A 10,552-nucleotide genomic window follows, 5' to 3' on the forward strand; every position below is an offset into this window, starting at 1 on the left:
GAGGCCGGTGTCGGCGCGCTGCTGGAGCCGCACGTCAAGGGGGGGGTACTGTCACGACTTCCGCTGAAGTTGGTGCCTCTCCTTGTTCGGGCGGCGTTCGGCGGTCGACGTCACCGGCTTTCTAGCTACCACCGATTTACGTTTTTTTTTCTCCATTTGTTTTGTTTTGTCTTGATTGTACACACCTGGTTCCCATTAAGTTATAATTTATTCCCTATTTAACCCTCTGATTCCCACATGGTTTTGTGCGTGTTTGTTCTTTGTTTAGTGTTCTAGACTTCTGTGCGGTGGTGTGTTTTTTCCTGCGTGGAAATTATTGTTTCTTTTCAAGTAAAGTACGTCTTTTACTCAGTTCTGTGTCCTGCGCCTGACTCTGTCCTACCGCTGCACACTGACACCTGACAGTATAGGAAGACAAATTCTCACTTTTTGTGTCTGCACAAATAAGACTGCCCATGTTCTTGTACAGTCCAGCCCAAATGGAAAAACAGCTAACCATGTCCTAATAATTGTTCACTTGATAACGGTGTTACAAATATTCACTTCAAGAGATAAGTTGCTGTTATGAATATTAGAACTTGGTTTCTGATCAATGTGTCATTTAAAGTATTCTATGGTCAGAGCTTGTCGTAAGTCCAAACCATTGTAAATTCATTTTGAGGTGACTTCTAAGTTGCTCTACAAGGGCTGGTGGGTTAAAGAGATGGAGCGTGACTGTTTAGTTGCTCTACAAGGGCTGGTGGGTTAAAGAGATGGATCGTGACAGTTTAGTTGCTCTACAAGGGCTGGTGGTTTAAAGAGATGGAAATTGACTGTTTAGTTGCTCTACAACGGCTGGTGGGTTAAAGAGCTGGGGAGTGACTGTTTAGTTGCTCTACAAGGGATGGTGGGTTAAAGAGCTGGGAAGTGACTTTTGCTCTACAAGGGCTGGTGGGTTAAAGATCTGGGAGTGACTGTTTAGTTGCTCCAAGGGCTGGTGGGTTAAATAGATGGAGAGTGACTGTTTAGTTGCTCTACAAGGGTGTGTTGGTTAAAGAGATTGAGAGTGACTGTTTAGTTGCTCTACAGGGTTTATTGGTTAAAGAGCTGGGGAGTGACTGTTTAGTTGCTCTACAAGGGCCGGAGGGTTAAAGAGCTGGAGAGTGCGTCAGCCACCTTTCCCCTGGAGGATTGGCCCATGTCACTACTTCCTCTGTAAACTCACCCCACCTGACACTCAGTGACCATGGGTACAGGCCAGCTGATGCAGGAAACAATAGGCAGCTAGCCTGCTTATCAGACACGACCCTCCCATTTCTTGAACGTGAGCAGTTCTTTGATGGTTATGTCAGTGGATACAACAAAAGTGGATCCTTGGCAACCAGGAGAGGGTTTTGATTAGATTGTTGCAGCAGTTGCTTGTAAGAATGCTTGCCTTCCCAAATGTTCACTGTCAGAAATATTTGTTCACTTGGAGTTTCAAACTTTTAAGCTTGTGCCTCTGCTGAATTTCAACATTGGCCCATGTTCTTGATAACTGAAAGAGCAACCACTGAAGCACTGCTAAATTCCATGTATTGGTTCAGCCCTTCAAAAATTCCAATCTATATTTCAAACGCATCGTCAAGCAATGTTTTCTTCCTGCTCCTTCTGAAAGGTACTAAGTGCACACCCTCCAAGATAAATAAATTGCTTATCAAAAAGTATTTCAAGGCGATCGTTAACCACAGTTATGGTGGTAGTTCTCTTAAACAAATTATTATTGTGATAGCTGGGAGAGGATAAACATATTAATCACTTTTTATTGGAAGAAATCCAGACTACATCCATTATCCAAGAAGCACATTTTACCTTAAAAGGAACAGAAAAGCCACTATGGCATTCACAACAGTTATCTTCACTGCCACAGCCCAAGACTGTCTTTTCTTTCATGCTGTGCCAACAGCTCTCAAAGAGGTGTCTGAAGTGCTGTCTGCCCGCTGCCTCTGGGGTCCTAACCCATGGCATGTCCTCATTCCCATGCACACTGGAGGTAAAGCCCTTCCAGACAAACTCAACAACTCAGAGGGATAGAGGAGTCACTGGATCGCCATTAAATCTCAGTTCAACCCAAAATTTCCCACTGTTGTTTTAAAAGAAAAACTTAAGCACTGCTTTTTAAAGCATTTTTTTAAACTGCAAAGTTATTCACCCTCTTGTATCTGGCAGTATAACTTGAGTTTTGAATCTTGATTCAACTTGACATGAACAACTCTCAGCAGAGTAAAATAAGTCTGAACAACAAACAATGCAAGATCAATAGTGATGTTTTTGAGTCTGGACATTGTGTAGAACCTTGGAAGGGTGGTGGGTCAGGGCCTCTAGAAACAATTATTTTTGTTTTGTATTATTTCCCTAAATTCTTATTCAGACTACAGGGCTTTCTTCAGCCATAACAAAAGGCCATCTTGACTTATACAATCTTGACGATTGAAGCAGCTGCAGCTCCCCCAATGCTCAACAACGACCAACTGTTGAACTAGCACGTTCATCTTCTAATCGATTGTGCTGTGTAGTATTTTACCTCTTGTCTCCTTGTAGCCAGCCACCCTTCTGTCTCTCTCCCCACAGACTTCCTAATTAAACCAAGGAGTGTACTGCTAACAGTGTTTTCCCTTTGTTTCTCTTTCCTCATCAAGACCTCTCTCAAACATAGTGAGCCTCAACCAGCTGTCTGCTGGAAAAGGGTGAAAATGATTCCCATCATGCAACAAAGACGGAAGGACGTCAAAACGGCACAAAGGGAAACCACAAAAGTGACATCCTATCGTGACTGTATTGTTGACTCCGTCAAGCATGAAGAGACATTTAATCCATTTGTCTGAAAAGAGGAATGAGAACACACATGGTCAAAGTTTGGTTTCACTGTGATACATAATACAGGATAGTTGGCCGAATTTCTGTTGGACCATGGTGTATGTTGTATCTTGTGATGTACAATACATTGCAAAAAGCTTAGAGAGATAAATAGTATGAACAGGGCAGTGACGGATATGTTATTCATGGTCAATATGTTGGCTCAATGTTGATCTTGAAAGAAGTTCTCAACCTGAAACAATCTAATCCTTGTACCCTTGTTGGAACAACAGAGGAACAATCACTCCTGTCATGGTGTAAAAGACCAACAGGGCTGTTTCATGTCAATCTCTGACACCAACAGGAAAAAAGCGACTTCCACAGTGTTTACCAACTCTGCCTCAGGAAATCTGTTTGTAATCTGCAAGTTCTCCTTTGAAACCAGGGATTGGGAAACAGCTGTAATTGAAGAGTTATCTATTAATCAGTGTTTATTTTTTGCACTTCCCCCTTGATTAAAGTGTGTGTGTGTGTGTGTGTGTGTGTGTGTGTGTGTGTGTGTGTGTGTGTGTGTGTGTATTTGTGTGTGTGTGCGTGCACGTGCGTGTGTGTGTGCATGCATGTATGCAAATGCTCATTACAGAAGTATTTCAGAAAAATACACAACGCAGATGAAAACTGCACCCCCTCATTGATCAAATAATAGACAATATGCCAAAGTACATGTGCTGCAAAAGGAAATATATTTTTAAATGACAAAAAAGTGGATAAAAGCTCAATGATTAATATGTCTCCTGTGTCTAGAATATCAGTTTACTGTAAAGAAACATTGTTGACAGTGAGTTAATGCTGGAAGACCTCAAGTATAATTGGTTAGATTGCAATAATACATGCAAGGTGTTCACTCTTTCCAGTACCATATTCTTGCATGTGTGCCAAGAAACATCTTGGCAAGCATGGCCAGTTTTTTTCCCCTAAGTAAATGAACTAAATAATTGGAATGGTTTAGGGAGGAAATGACAAGGTGTGTCTGACACAGCTGCAGAGGTCATTTAACAAACACAATGATGTCATGGGAAGTAGCTTCTTCACAGCACTTGGTTTCCTTTCATCTGAACAGCTGAGCTACTTTGTAAAGGGTTGGATTTTCCTCTATAGGCGTTCAGAAACTCCATTGCATAGATCTTTTTGAATGGTAAGTAGAAACTTCTACTTCTGCTGCTGGTTAGGTTACCACCTTGATATTCCTCAACAGATAAACTAATATAGTTATGCTATAAATGTATTGATTTTTGGGGGAAAATGAAAAAATATCAAGGGAATAATCTAAACGCTTCATCTTTGAATGTATTAATGGAGACTAAGACAGAAATGCCCTTATGTGACATGAAGTGAAAGCCCAGAGGCTCTCCTATTTGCCACGCTCTGTCAGGTAACTTTCACACCCAGAAGCTATAAACCTGCCTGGGAGCCTAGGAGCCAGACCTGGTCACACAGAGCACAACAAGGGAATGTGGCCCAGCTGAGAGTAGTGGGACCCCAGCTCCAAGCACCACCTAATCTTGAACAAGTGTGAATAGGTTACTGTGGGAAACAGTGGGGAAGCATTTAATGTGGTCTCGGGGTGTAATTCGGCAGGCTTTTAATCAGCTCTGGACGTTCTTCTGAGCGCTGCCTAGGGAAGAGAACAGCATCATTTCTGATGATGTATGCAGGACAATGGAGAGGGGACACAGTCAGGGCATCTGTTTTGTAGTGCCCCAATGACTTATTACTGTGGCCAATGGGACCCACGTGTAAATCTGAGCTCCTCTGGAGCTGCAAGGCTAAAGAGTCTCTTTGATGCTGAGTGAGATTTAAAGCAAATAAAACAAGTCAACAACGCATTGACTTGTTGACAGCTTCTCGACAGCTCTCTGTCCTCCTGAGTATGTAGAACATTGCAATGTGTTCTGAGACATATGGCCAGAGAAGAGTGTAACAAAGGATTACACAGGCTTCATATAGAGAAAAACAGTTCATTGAAATCCTATTACTCCATATTACATAGATGTCTAAGTAGGCTACAGATGTAGGATCTTAATTTGAGCCAGTTTAGTACAGCAGGAAAATAATTCTAAAGGAACAAGAAATGTGAATTATTATGTGGATTATAATTAATGTAAATGTTTTGTAGGGATTGATACATTTTTTGTTAGGGCAAATCATGCATATAAAGTCTGATATTTTCAAGTGGAAATTACAAACTTTAGAATCCTTTTAAAATCTTGAATACACTACAAGTTTGCATTTCCTCCTGTGCAAGAAAATTCTCAGCAACAAAAGAGTGATCAAATTAAAATCCTACATCTGTAATTTAGTGCTGTCTAAAAACCATTTCAATGATTCATGTGGTGTTTACATGTGGTCTTTACATGTGTCACATACTCTCCGTGTGGTTTAACACCACTGTAAAAGCACTCCTCTCCCATGCTGGGCTTTAAATGTAAGTCACATGGTACACAGACTGGTCGTGCTTTGTGGGGTCCTTGACTAGAGGAAGCCATGAGCTCTGGGAGGAGCAGGTTCCCACACCCAGAAGAAGAGACAGAGGACAGGCTAACACAAACAGTCCGCCTTTCAGGAAGGAAAAGGCTCCCTTTAGGCCTTTATCAGATCTGCGAGCGCCTCAGTCCGCCAGTCTCCCGCCAGCTGCTGTCCCCCCGAGAGGTACGGCTCCACCCTGGTCCAATTTAATGGTCCCTTTACTCTGAAATAATCAGTCATCATAATGCACTACTAATATATCAGGGTAGCTGCTAGGTCACTCCCTTATTTGGGTCTGAGGACACAGTGCATACAGAGGTAAAGGGTGGAACTAGTCTGTGAGTTTTGGGACCAATTTCAAGAATGCAGGCTAATGGCAACACTATCAGATAGGGCTAGACCAGCAGTGCAATATGTGATGACCTGTGCACGGTAGGCCTACACCCCCTCACACGTGTTCAGGAAGGTCTGGCCAACGGGATACAGCAATGTGGTAGCAATTACTATAGAATGAACAAAATAACAGATCTGTGGGTAGAGTGTGGGTAAGCTTGGTTTACCACACCATACATTGATTCCTTCCCGTTCAGGTCTAATTTCCTGATCAAACAAGTTATTCTATTCATAAAAACAATTCTGAAGGAAATAAACACAACACGAAACAAATCCTCAACCCCCTGGTTCCTCAGTCTAGATCCCCTCTACTCTCTGTACCCATGGACCAGTATGTCTCTCCTGTGGTATTCGTACACATTGCGGCCGAACAGGAGCTGCCCTCAGCTGTCTTTTGATTGCATAACCCTGCCTCTTTGCTTACCTCATGGAACATCTCTGGAGTAACTCATGGAGACTGAAGACACAAAGAACAGGGACACGTTCACAACATCTGCTGGTTTCAGCACCTCATGACTGTGTATGCCGCTTGGGCAACTCAGAGGGAGTAATAGTTCCCTTATGTCCAGTAAAGGGGGCTGTGTCTACGTTGATCTTTTTTCTAAACTTACTAAACCCTTATGAAAAGGAACCGGATGTGGAACGCTATATTTAATGGGGGAAGGAAACTTTGATACTTCAGTTTAGTTAAACCTTTCAGCAACAAATGTTTCCTTGGTTGACTCCTCCATTCTTTAGATAGAAACAGATCTCAGCAACAGTCATGTAGGATAGGGACTGGGAGTAGATGATATCCCACTAACGTCATAGGGAAACCTTTGCCACATCGAGGAGGTCTCGATTTTATGGGTTGTTGCGAGAAATTGATACGCTAACGCATTACAAAATTAGCTCTCTGGTCTAAAAAAAAATATTTAAAAAAAGCCTGGGCCTGAAACCTCTGCAATCTTTTTTACTGGCATGGCTAAACTCTCCAAACTTGTATAAAATATATCTTCCATTCGTTAGTAGTAGAAAGAACACAGTGTACTCCAGGGTCCGCCGACTGAATTTCATTATTACCAGATCTGTAAAACAGAGCATTTAAACCTCAAATGTAAACATGTTGCCTTTTGATTGATGTCAGTTAAGTTGTAACAACTTTCTACATTTGGTGCACCCTCATGGTTGCCCACAGAGACACCATGGCAACAAAGACAAGAGTGCTTGAATACATACATGTCAAGACAAAGGTCCATGCTGTTCAGTATTTGAACGTGAAGCTAGTATAGGCGAAAAAGGCTCTTGGGGCCCTGTAGTGCCGATTTATCACATTGTGCTGGATTGCAGAGGGGGAGGGACCTTTTGAATGTGTATGCCTTGTAACTCATTTGTTGTGGACTTGGAGGGGTGAGGGTGGGGGGTCAGGATATGTCTGATGGAGGGAGGGACACCACCGAGTATTAGTGGCATGCTGGGAAAATAAACAAACATTGAGCAGAGTTGTGTCTCTTTCCTTTGGAGGTAAAGTCTTTGTGCTCTAGCAGAAAGTGAGGCTTTTGTTGACGGAAAAGTCAAAGAAAAGACTAACTCCCCTAGCGTCCTCAGACATCCACACACAGAAAGGCTCCATCCAGACAGAGACGACAGATGGGAAGGCCCAAGGCCCTCTGGCAGGTTTCTCTACATATCCTTTCTCCCCAGCTCTCTCAGGGCGTCTGTCTGCTTCCAGTCCCGTGGAGACGACCGGACACCCTGGCACCAGGTCTGAAGCTGGGAAAGATCGTTGGCCCAGATATAAACAGGAGAGAGACCCCACCCATGGGCATGGGACAGACAGACAAACCTGACATATCCTCTCCTGTAATCACTTCCAAACAACTCAACAAAAACATCCCTCAGCTTTTCCTTCAACCCAATGTCAGTGTGCTATTTTTTGTTTAGTAATCTTGAAAATGAAGCTATATGGATTGCAACGCACAAAGTAATCTTATTGATGCTGCAAATTTTATTTATTTTATTTATTTTATTTCACCTTTATTTAACCAGGTAGGCAAGTTGAGAACAAGTTCTCATTTACAATTGCGACCTGGCCAAGATAAAGCAAAGCAGTTCGACAACATACAAAAACACAGAGTTACACATGGAGTAAAACAACATACAATCAATGATGCAGTAGAAAAAATAAATAATAATAATAATAATAATAAAAAATAAAAAAATAAATAAGATTATATACAATGTGAGCAAATTATGTGAGATAAGGGAGGTAAAGGCAAAAAAATGCCATGGTGGCAAAGTAAATAAAGTATAGCAAGAGAAACACTGGAATGGTAGATTTGTAGTTTGAAGAAAGTTCAGAGATAAAATATAAATAATATGGTGCAAAGGAGCAAAATAAATAAAATAAATAAATACAGTAGGGGAAGAGGTAGTAGTTTGGGCTAAATTATAGATGGGCTATGTACAGATGCAGTGATCTGTGAGCTGCTCTGACAGCTGGTGCTTAAAGCTAGTGAGGGAGATAAGTGTTTCCAGTTTCAGAGATTTTTGTAGTTCGTTCCAGTCATTGGCAGCAGAGAACTGGAAGGAGAGACGACCAAAGGAGGAGTTGGCTTTAGGGGTGACCAGAGAGATATACCTGCTGGAGCGCGTGCTACAGGTGGGTGCTGCTATGGTGACCAGTGAGCGGAGATAAGGGGGGACTTTACCTAGCAGGGTCTTGTAGATGACCTGGAGCCAATGTGTTTGGCGACGATTATGAAGCGAAGGCCAGCCAACGAGAGCGTACAGGTCGCAGTGGTGGGTAGTATATGGGGCTTTGGTGACAAAACGGATGGCACTGTGATAGACTGCATCCAGCTTGTTGAGTAGGGTATTGGAAGCTATTTTGTAAATGACATCGCCGAAGTCGAGGATCGGTAGGATGGTCAGTTTTACGAGGGTATGTTTGGCAGCATGAGTGAAGGATGCTTTGTTGCGAAATAGGAAGCCGATTCGAGATTTCACTTTGGATTGGAGATGATTGATGTGAGTCTGGAAGGAGAGTTTACAGTCTAACCAGACACCTAGGTATTTGTAGTTGTCCACAAATTCTAAGTTAGAACCGTCCAGAGAAGTGATGCTGGACAGGCGGGCAGGTGCAGGCAGCGATCGGTTGAAGAGCATGCATTTTGTTTTACTTGTATTTAGGAGCAGTTGGAGACCACGGAAGGAGAGTTGAATGGCATTGAAGCTCGTCTGGAGGGTTGTTAACACAGTGTCCAAAGAAGGGCCAGAAGTGTACAGAATGGTGTCGTCTGCGTAGAGGTGGATCAGAGATTCACCAGCAGCAAGAGCGACATCATTTATGTATACAGAGAAAAGAGTTGGCCCAAGAATTGAACCCTGTGGTACCCCCATAGAGACTGCCAGAGGTCCAGACAGTAGGCCCTCCGATTTGACACACTGAACTCTGTCAGAGAAGTAGTTGGTGAACCAGGCGACGCAATCGTTTGAGAAACCAAGGCTACTGAGTCTGCCGATGAGGATGTGGTGATTAACAGAGTCAAAAGCTTTGGCCAGGTCAATGAATACGGCAGCACAGTATTGTTTCTTATCGATGGCGGTTACGATGTCGTTTAGGACCTTGAGCGTGGCTGAGGTGCACCCATGACCAGCTCTGAAACCAGATTGCATAGCGGAGAGGGTGCGGTGGGATTCGAAATGGTCAGTAATCTGTTTGTTAACTTGGCTTTCGAAGACCTTAGAAAGGCAGGGTAGGATGGATATAGGTCTGTAGCAATTTGGGTCAAGAGTGTCACCTCCTTTGAAGAGGGGGGATGACAGCAGCTGCTTTCCAATCTATGGGAATCTCAGACGACACGAAAGAGAGGTTGAACAGGCTAGTAATAGGGGTTGCAATAATTTCGGCAGATAATTTTAGAAAGAAAGGGTCCAGATTGTCAAGCCCAGCTGATTTGTAGGGGTCCAGATTTTGCAGCTCTTTCAGAACATCAGCTGAATGGATTTGGGAGAAGGAGAAATGGGGAGGCTTGGGCGAGTAGCTGTGGGGGGTGCAGTGCTGTTGAATGCAGTAGGGGTAGTTAGGTGGAAAGCATGGCCAGCCGTAGAAAAATGCTTGTTGAAATTCTCAATTATAGTGGGCTTATCGGTGGTGACAGAGTTTCCTATCCTCAGTGCAGTGGGCAGTTGGGAGGAGGTGTTCTTATTCTCCATGGACTTTACAATGTCCCAGAACTTTTTAGAGTTGGAGTTGCACGAAGCTAATTTCTGTTTGAAAAAGCTAGCCTTGGCGTTTCTAACTGCCTGTGTGTATTGGTTTCTAACTTCCCTAAAAAGTTGCATATCGCGGGGGCAGTTCGATGCTAATGCAGAACGCCACAGGATATTTTTGTGTTGGTTAAGGGCAGTCAGGTCTGGGGAGAACCAAGGGCTATATCTGTTCCTGGTTCTAAATTTCTTGAAAGGGGCATGCTTATTTAAGATGGAGAGGAAGGCATTTAAAAAAAATAACCAGGCATCCTCTACTGACGGGATGAGGTCAATATCCTTCCAGGATACCAGGGCCAGGTCGATTAGAAAGGCTTGCTCGTTGAAATGTTTCAGGGAGCGTTTGACAGTGATGAGTGGAGGTCGTTTGACCGCTGACCCATTACGGGTGCAGGCAATGAGGCAGTGATCGCTGAGATCTTGGTTGAAAACAGCAGAGGTGTATTTAGAGGGCACGTTGGTTAGGATGATATCTATGAGGGTGCCAGTGTTTGCGGCTTTGGGGTTGTACCTGGTGGGTTCATTAATAATTTGTGTGAGATTGAGGGCATCAAGCTTGGATTGTAGG

Source organism: Salmo salar, chromosome ssa03, assembly GCF_905237065.1.
Source record: "Salmo salar chromosome ssa03, Ssal_v3.1, whole genome shotgun sequence".
Lineage (NCBI taxonomy): Eukaryota > Metazoa > Chordata > Actinopteri > Salmoniformes > Salmonidae > Salmo > Salmo salar.